This window comes from Microtus pennsylvanicus, chromosome 14 (genome assembly GCF_037038515.1).
Source record: "Microtus pennsylvanicus isolate mMicPen1 chromosome 14, mMicPen1.hap1, whole genome shotgun sequence".
In the NCBI taxonomy this organism is placed as follows: Eukaryota; Metazoa; Chordata; class Mammalia; order Rodentia; family Cricetidae; genus Microtus; species Microtus pennsylvanicus.
The window spans coordinates 5,659,216-5,665,025 of record NC_134592.1 but is presented as its reverse complement, the minus strand read 5'-3'; positions in this window follow the sequence as shown (position 1 = coordinate 5,665,025).

Here is a 5,810-nt window from a genome sequence, read left to right as displayed (position 1 = left end):
GGCCCCGCCCTGGTCCGCCCAGCCTGCGCTGACCACTCTGCAGGGTCGACGTGGGCGGTGCCGGCGGCCTCATTCAGCCCATTGGTTGCCGGAAGCTGAGGCTCCGCCCCACAAAGGACCCAGCCCTTCGGACCCAGGCCCCTGTGGTCTGCCCTACCCACGACTGACCTCACCCCCACCCTCTTCCAGATCGCGTTTCTGAGGCAGAGATTTGAGAAGTTCCTGCGGGGGCCACCAGATCCCTACACCCGAGATCTTCCTTACCTCCAGCTTGGAAAAGTGACGGCGTAGCACAGGAGTCCTGTGAAATGACTACTTGAGATCTGAGCTTCTCAGAAGATGGGGTTCAGGGGCAAGAGAAGAGAGAGGAGCAAGCAGATGACAGGCTAGAAGCCGCTAGCTTGGATAGGGTGCCCTGCGCAGATCCCCTGTGGGCCGTCCAGGAGGACAGGATCAGAACAGGAGTTATTATGCAGCCCCAAGTCAAGATTTGTTCTTTCAGTGGTTTTTGTAAAGAGCCTGGCAGCTAGGACCTGGGTATGACAAGACTCTACTGACTTGTGCCCTCCGACCCTGAGCTGTACGACAGCGAATGTGCAGGTGAAGGCCTCTGTGGGATAGTACTGGACGACTAGGGAGGGTTCCTTAAAAGTTTCCGGCAGCCTAGGAGCAAAACAGTGCAGGAACTATTCCTGTCAATGGAGAGATAATACGGGTTCTCAGGGTGGGCAAGAGAGCAGGAGCTGAAAGTGGCCTGCTGGGACTGGGCTTAGGAAGACTGCCAAAGGCTCCAGGAGGAAGCTTGAGGGGAGGGCATTCTGTAAATCAAGAGCAGCTGGACAGGGGCAGTGAGGTTGGATGGGATATTCTGGGTGTTAGCAAAGGGGACTGGGTAAGGCCTTGACAGGAGAGGGCAGGATCCCCCTGGGCTCTACCTGGGTACCATACAGAGGGAACACATCTGGGGAAGTTCTGTTTCCGGCAGAGTTGGCTAACCCCAGCCTGGTGCAGGTCAGAGGGAGAAACCAATCCCTGGCAATACGCTGATCATGCTAGGTGGACAGAAAGGGGGTATGTACACCCCGTTTTTTTCAGGTAAGAAGATGGGGTGGGAGCCAAGGGAGGCTAAGCCACAGCAGAAGAGCCACACAGACACAGGGACAAAATCACACACTCACACCAGCACACACATCACAGGCCACCATGGGTGTGTCCCCAGGTGTCAGACATGCACACACATGCAGAACACACACCTGCATATACAGAGAAGTGTACAGGACATAGATGCATGTGCACAGGTGCACACAGTCATAGGTGCAAGCGGGAACTTGGCACAGAAGTGGGGCCAGGTAAGCCAGTGAGCAGCAGGATGACTCACTCTCGGCAGTTCCCGTTAGCTGGGCTGCAGTGCTGGGCAACCTGCCAGCAACACACAGGTCAGACAGACACCAGTCACTGCTGGGAAGCAGCCTGCGCAGCCTTCTCCTCCAACTGAATAGGCCACAGCCCTGCCTTGGTGGGGCACAAGTCTCACCCTCTCCCTGGGAAATGCCCTGGATAAAGAACACTACCTTGTCTCTGGGTATGTGGGACTCTGTGATCTGGGGTACATCTCTGTCTGCTGGGTAGGCTGGAAGGTCTCAGCCTGCCAATCCAGTGTATTTGAATCTGGCTTCAGGATCTGAGAGCAAGGGCCTGGGAACAAGGTACGGTTTTGTATACCCAAAGACTTTTGGGTGCACACAGACCTAGCTGTGCCCTTTGTCTCTGGGCAATGTTCAAGCAAATGGTCTCAGATTGTCTAGCGTGATCCACCTAGGACCGTGTGGCACCCATCAGCTTTTCAGGAAAATGGATGTTATCCAGGCTACCCAAGTGCAAACAGAACAGGTGTAACACAAATTCTAATTGTTCCTAATAAAAACCCAGAGTCAGATATAGGGATTAATGCTGAAAGATCAGAGAAGCAGAGTAGCCAACCACTAGAGAGTTCTTATCTCTACCAATGCTCAGACCAAAGGGGTGCTCCTATCTCTACAAAACCTGTGTCTGTCTCTATGAATCCTCAGACTGCATCTGAGCTGCTGGCTCCTCCTGCCTTGTATTCTTTTCTCCATCCAGCCATATCACTCCCATCTCCACTTCCCTAGTGCTGGGATTAAAGGCATGTGATCCCAAGTGCTGGAATCACCTTTATGTGAGCTCTGTTTCTCTTTTAGACAGATTCAAATTCATGGAGCTCAGGGTGGTCTTGAACTCACAGAGATCCATCTGCCTCTGTCTTCCAAGTGCTGGGATTAAAGGTGTGCGCCATCACTGCCTGACCCCTATGGCTAACTAGTGGCTCAGCCCTGCACTCTGATCTTCAGGCAAGCTTTATTTGTTAGATTACAAGCAAAATATCACTACAGACAGGCCTACGGCTGTCATGTTAAGGGCATGGTACTAGGTAAGGGGTACCTAGGTGTGCCAACACTCTCCCATTTGCCATTGGAGCTGCAGCATGACTGATGTGGGAGGGTCATCTGTCTATGTGTTACTTTCATTGGTTAATAAAGAAACTGCCTTGGCCTTTTGATAGGACAGCAGCTTAGATAGGCGGAGTAGATCAAACAGAATGCTGGGAGAAAGAGAGCAGAGTCAGGCAAACGCCATGATTCTCCGACCCAAGATGGACGTAGGTTAGGATCTTTCCCGGTAAGCCACCACCTCGTGGTGCTACATAGATTATTAGAAATGGGTTAATCAAGATATGAGAATTAGCCAATAAGAGGCTAGAACTAATGGACGAGGCAGTGTTTAAATGAATACAGTTTCCATGTAATTATTTCAGGTGTAAGCTAGCCAGGTGGGACGGAACAAGGGGCCTGCGCTTTTCTCAGGTGGCAAAAAGCAGCCCACCACTCCTTTTACAACACATGACTGTCAAGGCAAGGTGAGGGCCCAGCATGGGAGTCCAGCTGCCATCTCCTGGAAGATTCCCCCTTAGGTTGGAGGCCAGACTAGACACTCTGAGGGAAAGAACCCTTGGGATACCTGCCCAGAGAGCTTTTCCACCCCAGGGAAGAGCCACAAACAGAAAAGCAATACCATCCACCCACACCAACATACACGCCACAAACCACGTTGGATTTGTCCCAGTACACATAGACACATACTCCTGTGCATACACTCAGATTTGTGTGCACAGATATGTACAACAGAATACAGGCGCCACCTGCTCGGTCCTGAGTAGAGCTCTTGAGGCCTCACAGGCTGTGGCACACTCACTGTGCCTTTGGAAGACCCTGCTACAGAAGCCAGGCTGCACCTATGTGGGTGGACCAGCCACAAGCCAGGCTTTTCTCCCCAGGGCCCAGATAGACCCTTCCATCACTACCAGTATTCTGAAGCCTAACCCTAGGCCTGGGATCACAGTGAACAGGAGCAGGGGAGAAGAGTGTATGAGGTAGGGGAGCTGCTATGCTTCACGGACTGTCCCTTCCCCCAGGCTGAAACCTGGCCATCTGCTGCAGAGCAATGCACTGCCAGGAGTTCCAGTCACCACGCTCCAGTTCCAGCCTCCTCTCCACGTCCTCCCCTGGGGACAGATGCTCTGCTGGGGAAGGCTCCTACAGCAAGGTCCGGCTCAGGAATTGAGAGCCCCTCTCCAGCACGTGGAGAGATGACCCGACCCACAACCACATCCAGCACACACACAAAGGATGCTAACCATCAACTCAGGGGTGTTGTGCAGTGGCTCCCGGAGTCTGGAGGAACAGAAAGGATCGGACCTGAAATGGTCATGGCTATGTCCCTCTCTGCCCCTCCCCACCTGCCTGACCCAATGCTCCACTGCCTCTCCAGGAAGGCTGGCCGTAACGCCCAGATCATCAATGATTGATGTATCCTGCAGCAGCCGCAGCAACATGGCAAAAATAGTTTTGCTATCATCATGGCCCAGCCCCGCCCCAGCCCACAGGCATGCAGAAGGTGGTGGCATCTGTGACCGCTCTCCCCACAGCCACCCTACTCATCTCAGTCCTTTGTGTAATTCTTTCTTCAGACAATGGAGAAAGTTTCAAGCCAGCAGGTGGGAGCCCCTTGTCCACAACCCTCTATTTTCCTGACCACAGGCTCTACGTCATCTTCCTCAATGCTGAGGACTTGTCAGGTCTGGGCATGGTCTCCAGGTACTCCCAACCCTTGCATCCATGCAGCTCAGCACACCGCTGACATTAGGAAGTAGGGAGACGGTGGGGCATATTGGAGTGTTCTGCTGCCCCTATTGCAGTGAACCAGATGAGCTGACCTGGGACTTGGGGAGCTCTGGACTACACAAACCACAGGCAAAGAAGCAGGGATGTGACGCTCCCACCTCACTGGAAGACACCAGTGGTTTCTGTGACAATCTACTCAACCCCTCCTTACTGTAGGTGACCATGGGGGCTGGCTGTAAGCTCTGGGCAAAGCAGCACTAACTACCCCAGGCAGAGGTGGGGGCTAGAGGAGGAAGGAGTGGGAGAACGAGGGATTCTTAGGGCTCTTTCCCATGGCTCACTGGCTCTGCCCTTCCTCTCTCTCTCTCTGCCCATTCTCTCGCACCTTAACTTTAGGGACCCCCCTACCCTCCAGCCCAATCTGCCCAAAACTAACCAAGTAGAGCTTCTGCCTCCCTTGTCCACCTACCTGGATGGTCTGACCTCCTTCAGCCTGTACTATGCCCCTTCCTCAAGGCAGCACGTCTTTAGTGGGGTCCCTGGGGTCCCCTAGGTCTGTTGGTTCACTGTGTTTGCTGCAGAAATACCACTAATGGCTGGGCTTAAATGACACACACTTGTTTTGCCTATCCTGGGCATTTTCAGGGCTGTTTCTTTGAGGGGGGCCTTGAACAGCTGCACTCCCAATGTCCAACAACGTGTGCTTTCACACGCCGACCTCTCTCCAGGCCCTCTTGCTTCCTCCCTCCTGCTAGCTAGTCTTGCCATTTAACCGAGGCTAGTCTCAAATTCGCTATGTAGCTTAGGCTAGCTTCTAACTTTTGATCCTCTTCTCTCAGCTTTCTCAGAGCTGATGTGACAGCTTACCTGAACCGGGACTATCTCCACATCTCCAGATCCTCATTTAATCTCATTCTGCACACCCATCCATTTTAGATTTCATATCCGTGGCTTCTTAAGGTTAGAATGTGGACATCTTTGGGGAGCATCATCCAGCTGACTCAGTGGTCACACAGTTCACCCCAACCTGGACCTGTGACCCAAGAACTAGAACCTTGTGTCTTCTGAAGTCGTTCCTCCTACCTGACAAAGCTGGGACCTAGATAGACTTGGGAGGTGCTGGGGCAGGAGGATTGCCCCAGCTCCACTCCTTTTTCCAGTCTCTCTGTCCCACTTTGAGCCCAGACCCCAGTCTTCTTATCTCTTTCCAGCTCCCTGGACCTCAAGGACAGCAAGGGCAGCGGGTGAGGGGAACTGGAGCAGTACCAACGGACAGAGGACCTGCTGGGTCACAATGCGGTGAAGAGAAGCCAGCGTCTGCACACACAGACACTGTCTGACTGACACCAGCCTACTGGGCCACTCTGAGAGTTGGAAGGGCTAGTTCAGAGCTCTCCGCCTGCAGGGCTTAGAGAACAGTGCCAGGCTGGTCTGCCCAAGGGAATGGGGAAGGCTGTGGTCCAAGATGCAGAGAATGATCTCATCTTGTCACTTTTAAATCAAATTTTCCAATAGTTCTTCTGAGGAGGCTGGGGATGAAGGACTGAGTAGTCCACACAAGGGAGGGCCCAGGGAAGTCCAGGGGAAGGGGAAATCTGGGTATGGAGGAGG